At 43.6% G+C, this 11,038-nt stretch overlaps 1 long non-coding RNA gene across 5 annotated transcripts in view; it reads left to right on the plus strand.

Moving 5' to 3' along the window:
• The window catches only part of LOC134480090 (uncharacterized), a 67,278-nt gene extending 61,556 nt beyond the window's left edge, over positions 1-5,722 (plus strand). For 2 of the 5 annotated variants that reach the window (XR_015627987.1, XR_015627985.1), the window contains one exon: positions 1,745-5,722. This is a non-coding gene — a long non-coding RNA (uncharacterized LOC134480090). The remainder of the gene's footprint in view (positions 1-1,744) is intronic. The other 3 variants (XR_015627983.1, XR_015627986.1, XR_015627984.1) reach the window with 3 other exon arrangements.
• Positions 5,723-11,038: the final 5,316 nt, after the last annotated feature.

Below are 11,038 nucleotides of genomic sequence, written 5' to 3' on the forward strand. Positions count from 1 at the left end.
ATCTTCAAAATTTAGGCAGTTCCTACATTCAAAATTCTTAACACCCCCACCTCCTCAGCAGGTCTCTCATCTCTCCCCTTCCCACCCATGGCAGTCAGGAGAGGTGGCTCAAGTTCATGAGAGTGGGAGAGCTGACCTCGACCCTCACCGACTGTAACATTCAGGAGATTGGGCCCTGTATCTCACCTGGGCAGCCCAGTAGGGCTGACCCTGGTGGAAGGGGTTGCAGATGAGCTGGCCCGGAAGACATAAGAGTGGGAGAGCTAATCCTGCCTCTTGCTAGGTGAGCTAGCTGGGATAGTGCTAGCTGACCCTGATTCTGTGATTGCAGGAGAGCTGGCAGGCTGACCAGCTCAATTACCACACAGGCCCAGAACCAGGGCGTTGAGATGGCCCACGCCAACATGTATCCCATCTATGAACTACTGGAGTGCACGATGGGTCTGGTCCTATAGATCCAAAGTTGCAGGATCTCCAACACTGGGCAACAACAGGATAGCCAAGAGGCATCCCCGTGAGGATCCAGTATCGTTGGGGTAACAGTGGTCAGAGTCCTAGAATCAGACCAATGACTCATTACAATGCACATTTGCAAGTAAAGAAGTGTGGACAAAAGGGTGTGCTGTGGGACACACTGCAACTTTCACAGTGAGTGTTTTTTCTTTTGGGGCAAGGTTACAAAGGCAGAGGAAAACCCTTTCCCTTCTCGTACGAAGGGACAGGGAGATGAGTGGGATTAGGGTGCATGATGTGAAATTCACAAATAATCAATAAAAAGTTAAAACAAAATCTTGTACTACAGGGAAAAACTTAGAATTTTTTTCAATCTCTTTTTCCAAGTAGAATTTAAATTAAAAATACCACAAAAATGAGTTCATAATTTTGAACTACAAACATTAACTTTAAATTTTTATTTTTCCGTATATAGATATAAAAATCCTAAGAAGGACCAGGTAAAATTTTAGGATACTAACATAATTTAGTATTATAAAGCAATTTTAAGAAGACAATGTCCATTCCTGAGTTTTTTTTTTTTAAAGCTGAATGTGGTAGCCCACACATTTAATCCTGGTACTTGGGAGACAGAGGCAGGAGAATCTCTGTGAGTTCAAGTCTGATTGGTCTATATAATGAGTTCCAAAGAAAGTTACAAAGTTAGAAATGTCTCAAGCACACACACACACACACACACACACACACACACACACACACACACACACACCCATGCAAATGCACACACGGAATAGAAAAAAACTCTATTTTTTTATATTGTTTTCTTTCTTTAAGATCAGTATTTGCTTCCCCAGAGGAAGGAAACTATGTATTGATGAGGATACAATGTTCTTCAGGTGCAAAACCCAGAGGTCCCTGAGGTAGAACTGATCTGAATGTTCCCTCCCCTAGGACTAGATTTCCTAGTACCAGAAGGAGCCATTCAGGCTTCCAAAGGAGAGAAGTAATCACCAGGCCCACCCAGCTATGATGCCTGTAAACTACAACAATGATATAACTGGCACAATAACCCAAGGGTGGTATAGTGGCATGCATGCCTTAAAGGTGGCCGGTTGTGCAGTGATTGGACTTTAGACTTACTCAAAGAGAGAAACCATGCCTAGCACTAGAAATCTAACCAACTACTCAGGGCTAGTAAAGTCATTGACCTTGAAGAAGAACCTATAACCACCACTCTACTAACCAGGATAATCCCTAACTATAATCTAAATATTTGTTTTTAAACCTGCAGATAAGTGGTCCTCACCCTTCATCAAAGAAATCTTCATTTGCAACAGAAGGAGACTATTACAGAAAACTGCAACCAATCAAAATGAAGAGGTGGTCCCAGTTCCGATGACTACATCGGCACAACCAAGGCTCATGGAATATTGCAGAAGAGGGGCCAGAAAGGATTGTAAGAGTTAGAGTATGAGGGGGTTTGCTGTGAGATCATGTCACCTAGCAATGTCAGAAACTACACCCAAAAGTCTTACCAACATGACTGCCTAAACATGGGTTGAACAGAGGCAACACCAATAGGCATAAAAGTGTTGTCGGGGAAAGTCCAGGAAGCTTCAATCTTACATAAAGATCTATAGACAACCAAGGAATGCCGAGAGCAGGAGAAATAGCTTTCCCCAGGGAAGAGCACACCGACTGGTTATTCAATACCAAACTGTCAGCCCTGAACACACACATAAAAGTAACATTATATAGACCAGACAGGTTATTATACATACATCAATTCAGGAATTATACATACACCATACACATATGCATATACATAGGCACATACACATATATGTATACCATGTAGTTATACATGTATGTATGTAATGACAATTAATGAGAAAAGAGGCCATGAGTTTGGAAGAGAACAAGGAGGGGTATATGTGAGGGTTTGGAGGAAGGGAAGGGACGGGAGAAATGATGTAATTATGACTTCTAAAATAATTTGAAACACATTAAAATATAATATTTGGCCATTATTACAAATTCTAAGAACACGAAAGAGTTAGGGAAAAGCAAGCCTTCTTCGTCTTATTAATGCGATCTGTGGTTTTCTGAGTATTCAGTCTTGCAACTTCCTGCTTTCACCTAACCACAGGTCCCTGAAGTCAAAGGACACCAAGCTGTATAAAATGGCATCACTTTAAAAGGATTGTCTAAGAGCCTGCATCTTAGAGCCACAATCGCTATTTCCTGAGTATGCTGGGAGTTTTCTTCCCAGAACCTTTTCCTGGCTCATACAGTCTTTATTTAATTTATTGTTAATTTTATTATTAAAGTGTGTGTGCTTGTGTATGATACCTGTGTCAGCATATGTTCTACAGTGTATGTGTTGAGGTCAGAGAATGACGTTGTAGAGCCAATTTCTTTCCAGAAAGTGAGTTCCAGAAATCAGGGTGACATCACAGGGTGACAAGTTTATGTGTGAGCCGTCTTGCTATCCAAACCCATTATTATCGTCGTCGTCGTCATCACCATCATTATCATTATTATTATTATTATGTTATATAAATGGATGCTTTGCCTGAATGTCTCTTTACCATGTGCGTATCTGGGGCCACAGAGGCCAGAAGATTATGCTGAATCCTTTGAAACTGGAGTTCCAGATGCTGTAAGCTACCACATGGGTGCTGGGAAATGAATCCAGGTTTTCAGGAAGAACAGCCAGTGTTTCTGAAGCACTGAGTCACCACTCCAGCCCCCAATACAATTTTTAATTAGATGTTTTGTGAAAGAAATATTCCTGTATTTGGATAAATATACCTGTAAGAACACCTCTACACATGGAGTTGGTCATCTAGGGGCATTTCTGGTTTTGACATTTTACTGTATTTTATTTTTTAACATACTTATGTAGATTTATTACTCTTCTCTCAATATGAAACAATAAAAAATCCAGGAATTAGAAAAATTTCATCCCCATTATACTACTTGGGAGCACAGTCCATTGTTGACTGAAGCATCACACGGCATGTGATGGAGTGAATGAAAATGTCTCTTTGAGAATTTGTAGCCACAAATTTGGTTTCCATTCAAATGACCCAAGTGGTTCAAAATATGTCCATCTCAGAACAGATTTAACAGTGATCTCAGAGTAATTAATATCCCTAGATTCTGGGAAGAACAAAAATAAGTCATTTGGACGACAAATTTTATTCTCCAAACTCACATGATGAAGAGAGAATTGGGTCCTGCAAGCTATCCTCTGACTTCTACATGTGCGAATGCGCACACACACACACACACACACACACACACACACACACACGCACGCACACACACGGCAAACAAATCTAACAGATGTAAAACCTAAAAGTATCTACGACCATAATAAATGTAAATAAATGGATTCGTCAATTAAAATTCAGAGATTGGGAGGCTGAGTCAGGAGCCACAGATGGTATGACTGATTAGTCAGACTTCTGTGGCTGTAATAAAACACCTAACTGATCACTTAGGAGAGGAAATACATATTCTGGTTCATGGGTTTAGTCTGTCTTGGCAAGGCATCGTGACAGAGCAGAGCAGTCACATCATGGTACTCAGGAAACACATGAGCCTGCACTCGCTGATTCCTGTGTGCTGTTCCATTGGGTTCCTAGCATAATGGATGCTACCACACGTATTCAGGCTCGGGCTGCTTCCTTAACTGACCTCCTTCGGGAAAAGATACCCCAGAGGTACAGAGGTAGGTTTCCTTACTAGCCTGGGCTCTGTCCGTCCGTCCGTCCGTCCGTCCGTCCGTCCGGTCTGCCTGCCTGCCTGCTTGCCTGCCACATGTGTGAAGGTACCTGCAGAGGCCAGAAGAGAGTGCTGGATCTCCTGGAACTAGTTTTATAGGTGATTGAGTTACTCTCGTGGGTGCTGGGAACTGACTCCAGGTCCTCTCCAAGGCCAACGAGTGTTCTACACAGTTGTGCCCCGTCTCCAGCCCCCTGACACACACTCTCAAGCCGATAAAGTTGCCAGTCAAGACTTACACGTGCTACCCGCGTAAATCTCGTTTCCAACACAACGCTACAAAGAAGTCAACAATAAAAGTATGGGACAAGATATACCAGCCAACATTAACCATAAGAAAGCTGAAGTAGCTATATTTATATCAAATAAAATAGAAGTGAGAAACTTAGGAGGGACAATGGAGCACTATATGATGACTGAAGATTCAGCTCACCAAGATGCCGCCGTCCTACACATTTACGCATCAAACCAAGCATTAGAATCTGTGAGACAAAACCCACTGGAACAGGGGCAGGGGAGACAAATGCACAAAGTACCACTTTCAGCATCTGTCTCTCAGTAATTGACAGAACAATTGAACAGAAAATCGGCAAAATACAGAAGAGCTAAATAGTGCTATGATCTCAGTGACTACCCTATACCCGTGAGCTGCCCACTCAGTAACAGCAGAAGGTTGAGCCTCTGCAACCTGATTTTTTTTTTTTGTCTTTTTTTCGGAGCTGGGGACCGAACCCAGGCAAGCGCTCTACCACTGAGCTAAATCCCCAACCCCTGCAACCTGATTTTCTAACATTGACCAAGATAGCCAGTCTTATAAAATGAGTCCAACAAGTCAAAAATACACTGAATTTACACAGAGGGTTCTTAGGGCCTCAAACTAGAACATAGTAACAGGAAGATAATAGGAAAACTTTCCAAAAATACAGATTCCTGAACATCCAAAAATTCCCTGGAGAAAAGGAATGATTCTTAGGAGAAGATTTAAGCTACCCTGAATTGGATAAAACATTAAAATTTGGGGATCTCAGAACTGAGAGTCAGCTTGATGGTTCAACGTATGCAAATGGCAAATGTTCTAAATCAGCGGTCTAAGGTCCTGTCTCAAGGTCATAGAAAAGAGAGAGAAGAATGAGTTGAAAACAAGAAGAAAGGAATAAATCTCGGAAATCAAGGAAACAGGAAATCATCAACAAAGCCAAAAGCCAACTTCTCATAAGGATAATAGAGCAGACGGACCTAACATGAAGCAAGGAGATCATTCTCAACGCCCGGAACTGACAAATATATAGTCGTGTGTCTCCTGACATCAAGGGAACCTGTGGGATGGCCATGCTTGCTTGACTCCACGCACTGAAACCGCAGGACTTTGATAAACATGAGTCAGTACTTTGATCACAAAAGGTCACAGGCTTGCTTACCCAGTGAAACAATGTGGCTTGTAGGACAACTCTTCTGGAATATAAATTTAAAATTTTTCAAAAGTAGTAAACTGCCTGAGCCAGGTTGTTTTTACTGGAAATTCCTGCCAAACATCTAAAGGGAAATTAATACGAAATCCGTAAAAACCCTCCAGAAACTAAGGGGGAATCCCTTGTATGAGAGACTTTTCCTGAGGACACAGACACAGACACAGACACAGACACAGACACAGACACAGACACAGACACACACACACACACACACACACACACACACACACACACACACACACGCCCCTACTCATTCCAGAATGGGAACCCGTGAAAGATCAAATTAGTGATTGCACCAGAGTTTAACTTAGTGAACCAATTCGTGTTTCTTGGGGTTACTAACAGCGGTATGGGGGAAGGGTTACTTCTACCATCAGGAGTGGCTCAAAAAAGGCTGCAGCTGGCAACATGGGTTGCACCTCCCCAAAGCTGTAGCCATGCAACCCTTTGCTTGCACGAAGTTCTGCAGGTGGGCAGATCTCTAGGGGACTTGGCTGGTGGACCTGTTCCCTTCCAGCTGCACCTTTCTGTCTCTACAGTCCGGGGCAAGAGGCTCCAGAATGTTACAAGTTTCAGTCTTACCAGACATGTGAAGTATGTTTGGATGTCAGAGGAGTCTCACAAGCCTCCCCTCCCTCCTGCAGGGAACATTTCAATTCAGATGAAACTGATATAAGGACTTCTTCAGCATGTTTTAAGGAAGGTAATAATGCTCTTATGCCAATCTCAGAAAAAACAGAACCCTCCACAGGAAAGTACAGGCCAGCATTCTTTATGAACACAGGCACCTTAACAAAATACTAATGGATGGACCTCACGAAGGGGGTATGTGCATCTGTCTGTGTACACACCAGGGTGAACTATGTAAACTCAAAGGGAGGGAATCCTGTCGAGCCTATAGAACCAAGAACAGGGCGACAAGTTAGATGTGGGCTACTAAGAAGTTAAAACTCTCAGAACTAAAAACCAGGACAGTGGTTGCAGAATTGGGGGTGACATTGGGGAGATATTGATCAGAGAATGCAAAGGTCCACTTTGACAAGGTGTGGAGAGGGTCTGGAGGTCTAGTGCACAGCATGGTGGCTATAATTAAAACTAATGGATTACAAGCTTGAAAACTGCTAAGAGAGCAGATCGTAGGTGTTTTCACTGCAAAAAAAATGTTACGTTAGGTGCTCGATATGGTAATTCGCTTGATTCAAGCAAATTACAGCGTTACATATATTAGAACATTCATCATATACCATGAATAGATGTCAATTAGGCTTTGACAAAGCAGAAAGAGGAGGAGAAAGAGAAGGAGGAGAGGCTCCCGTGTTACACCATATCTACTTTTAATGTGTTGGTCACTGTGAAGTTGAACAACAGGGTCCAGAGTAGGAGCCAGATGGCATCCCTTACAGGCTGCCTGGTCAGCCTCCCTCTAGTGTCTAGCTCCCTTGAGTGCAGTCTTGCTATGTATTTTCGCTAAAGCACCTCTAAGTCCCCAGTCTGCAACACCAAAATGGCATCATTTTTAAGAGGTGGGAGAGGCAAGTGGGTGCCCATTTTGCTTGCCTATTCCAGCAGATACAGTTCCTCAAAGATGAGGCAGGATGGGGCAGGGGACAGAAAGGCAAGGATGCTGGTGGATTGAGCTAATAAAAGTGTACCATAGCTTTCTAAACTTCCTTCAAGGAGAGGGCTACAAGCCGCTGTTTGTTCTCTAGTGTCTCTATGTGCCTGCGTTCATCACCTTCTAACTTTTGGACGCAGGGTCTCCTTAATTCTCTTACTTAGCTGGCTGGCCCAGGAGCTTCTGGGCATTCTCCTGTCTCCACTTTGCTCCTCTCTGTAGGATCACCATAATTACAGATACGCAGGCTCTATGTGGCTTGTGAATTGGAACTCAGGGTCCTTACTCTTGTATGGCAAGACCTTTGGCTGCCTGAACCATCTCCCAACACTCCCTTACAAGTTCAGAATATACCATGATCAATTCCTTTTGCCTACAACAGGACGGAACTTCTTTATTAATGAAGGGAGAGCTCACAAAGTCTAGGGAAGACAAAACAACAGGGTGTTTTTGTTTTAAAGAGCAAGTGTCTTGTCGATGTAACCAGATGTGCCTTGGTTTTTTGTTTTTACACATTCATTGGATCTCATTGTTCAGAGTGATCATGTAAGATTTCTGGCCAGACGTAGCAAAGCGATGTCATACTGGCCTCATTCCAAGGAAATTAATAATCTTCTGTGGCTTTCCTTTCTCTTAGCTGGGGGTTTCTAGGCAAGGCCACTGGTGCTGCCCTCTCTATGAATTACAGGGTGGTTGGGGCCTCCAATATTCCCATTGTAGAGCATTCTGTCTTTCATTTAAAAATTGCCTCTTATGCGTATTATTCTCTGTTCTAAAAAGATGTCATTGTTTCACTTCTGTTCTCCACTCCTTCTGTGTTCAAGGTCGCTAGTTACTCTATTATTCCTGCACACAATCTTTTCATACTTCCTTTCCAATCTGCCTCAGTTCAAGGACTTGCATTCTCAATACGCTCTATGAGTCTCGCCATTTCTTCTCAGGAAAACATTCTCCATTGCGTCTCTTTCTTTACTGGCTTCCGTGCATTCAATTCCTCCTCATGCATGGTTGTGTGGAATGCAGGCAGGCCTTCTTTTATGGTGGGTTTTGTTTTGGGGTGGGGAGGAAAGGATTTTGCCTACTGCTTCCTTAGGCTCGGTAACAATGAAAGTTTATTAACTGGGTATTGGAGAACTGGCTGCTCTTGTCTCTTGTCTAGCACAGGAGACTGGAATTCTAAGTTTCCAAGAGGCGAGAGATGAGAAGGGTTATAACAGAAACATGGAGTGGTCCAACAACAAGATGAAATGAAACTGGAGTTTTGTGGGAAAAATTCTGAAAGCAAAAGGATCATCGCTCGCTCCAAAGCAAAATTCAAGATGCTCTGAAGTCACACTTAAACCAAAGGCACCTGTGTCATTTTATTACCCGATCCTCCCATCGCTGTTTACATTAAGTACCAATTAATGGCAGTCTACCACACATTGCCTCTAACCAGGGGAAACGGTAATTAAAATCCCCATTTTACAAAAGCCACGACCAGACAGCTGGTAAAGAATGGATCTATTTAATCCCAAGTCACTCATCTCTCTAGACCCTGCTCTCTCATAACGCAGCACTCGGCTCTGATGTATGTGCCAAGCTGGCCCTTCTGTCTGAGCACTCACCGTAAGAGGAACTATTTTAATGAAATATGCAGAATCGTGCTCGTAACGGGAGTGCTGGAATGTGCACCTGCTGCGAGAGCCACGCAGGAAAGCCGCAGGCCTCCTGCAGAGGGTCTCAAACTTGCAATGGTTTTGCTTATGACTTCTTTTTGGTTTTATTGACTTGCTATTTTAATTATACATGTTTGAGGGAGTATAGTGCAATCATTTGAAATATGTGTACAATATGCAATGGCCAACTTGGCATAGGCTTATAGTTATTTTGACTTTAGAATGATTATAAAAAGAGATATGCACTCAACAGATACAATACTTCGAATTACCTATTTGTTTGTTTTTGCTTTGAGACAGGACCTCACTGTGTCTGGCTGTTCTGGAACTCACTATGTAGACCAGGCTAACCCCAAGCCCACAGACATGAGCCTGTCTCTGCCTCTCAAGTGCTGGGATTAAAGGTATTTGTCATTACTTCTAGCTTTACTTGACTTTTGACTTTTTCTTTTTCTGCGGTTACAGGCAGGAGCAGCGAGCTATCATCCAGTCAGGTTATCACAGGGGAAGAAAACCTCAACCCTCTATACTCATGGTGTGTCTGGTGGCTGGAAGCAGGTGCAGTGAAAGTTGGGTATGTTGAGTCCAGTTAGGACTTGTGATCTTTTTGGCTTCCAGCGCGTTTGTCAGGATATACCAATGGTAAGCTGAGAGGCTATCAGTTGAAGACGGGGAGGTGCCTCATCTTAAGCCCTTTCTGTGCGATCATCACCCTCATGCCAAGCCTGGGGGATGGGTCTCACCATCATGACACACGTCTGTGCTACAATGCTTCTAGCTGTGGGAACCTCCAGAGGCACCTAGCTGTTGTGAGCCTCATTTTCTGCGTTTGTAAAATGGAGGAAAACTGGGTCTATGTGGCGCACTAAACATGGCAATCTTCTTTTCTCTGTTTAAAACTTTAAAGAGTGACAGAAAATTACCTCAAAATCACAGGGGCAGTCTAGAAAACAAGAACGGACAGTGTCAGCCTATCAGACACTAGACAGCTCCACCGAAGTCGAAAAGCCAAGGAAACCCAATGGAGAACTCAAAGCTCAGAGAACATTCTGGAAAGTTTAGTTGTAGGAGGTGGAAGGGATTATAGGAAGGCAATGCTAGGTAAAGAGTTCAAAGCTGGGTTGGGGTGGGGTGGGGGGTGAAGGGCTATGGTAGGCAAGGAGAGCCATAAAGCACTCTCTGAGAAGTCTGGTACCCGAAGGTTAAGGAAGGAGCTGCAATGGGAGAGAACCGGAAACAGTTCAGGCAGAGAACGGCAAGTGTGAAGATAGAGATCAAACAGGAGTGTGTTGGGGGGCAGGAAGGGGTGGAGGGGAGCAATACAGGCAGAGTAGGTCAGTGCACTGGGGTTGGAGATGGCTAGGAACCATTGGAAGCCTCTATGTCCCTGGAGGACATGGTGTGCTGTAAAGACTTCAGGGTGTAAGAACGGCACCCTTTGGTTATTTAACTTATTCCCTGAGCTATAGCTCATCAAGCACCTTTACCTTACATTTTGTCCCAGAAAACTAAGTAGGCATGACGAGAGATTTGTCAAATTCCTCACCCAGAGTTGAATTTGGGCACACCTGGGCTCTAAAGGAGAGGAGACGGGCCCTAACCTGTGCGACAAGTGGGCAGCACGGTGACAAGAGCTGAATGGCTGTTCAACTACGGTCATGGCTTTGCTTGAACCCAATTGCCTTTCTTGTCACATACGCTCTGTTGCGGAAGGATGGTGGGTGGTTGTGGGTAGAATACGCTACTAGCAAAACCGCATAGAGAACCTGCATTCTCTCTGACAGGGAGGTCTGATAACCCACTTATATCTGCAGTTTTTAGAGCTGAAGTGGGCTATTGAGAATACGTTTAAGAAGTAAGCATGGAGTAGCATTTTGAGTGTGGACTGATAACAGTGCCTCACTTATCAGCAGTAAATTGCATGCTTCAGGGCAGAACTGGATGGGAGGTCTAGTGGACAGCGATTTCCACGTTCTCTCTCAGTAAGTAAGTGAGGGCTTAGCTGCAGAGAGGCAGGGACATTTGGACAACTTAAGCGTCTGATGATTGGC

This window comes from Rattus norvegicus, chromosome 8, assembly GCF_021556685.1.
Source record: "Rattus norvegicus strain SHRSP/BbbUtx chromosome 8, alternate assembly SHRSP_T2T, whole genome shotgun sequence".
Taxonomy (NCBI): domain Eukaryota; kingdom Metazoa; phylum Chordata; class Mammalia; order Rodentia; family Muridae; genus Rattus; species Rattus norvegicus.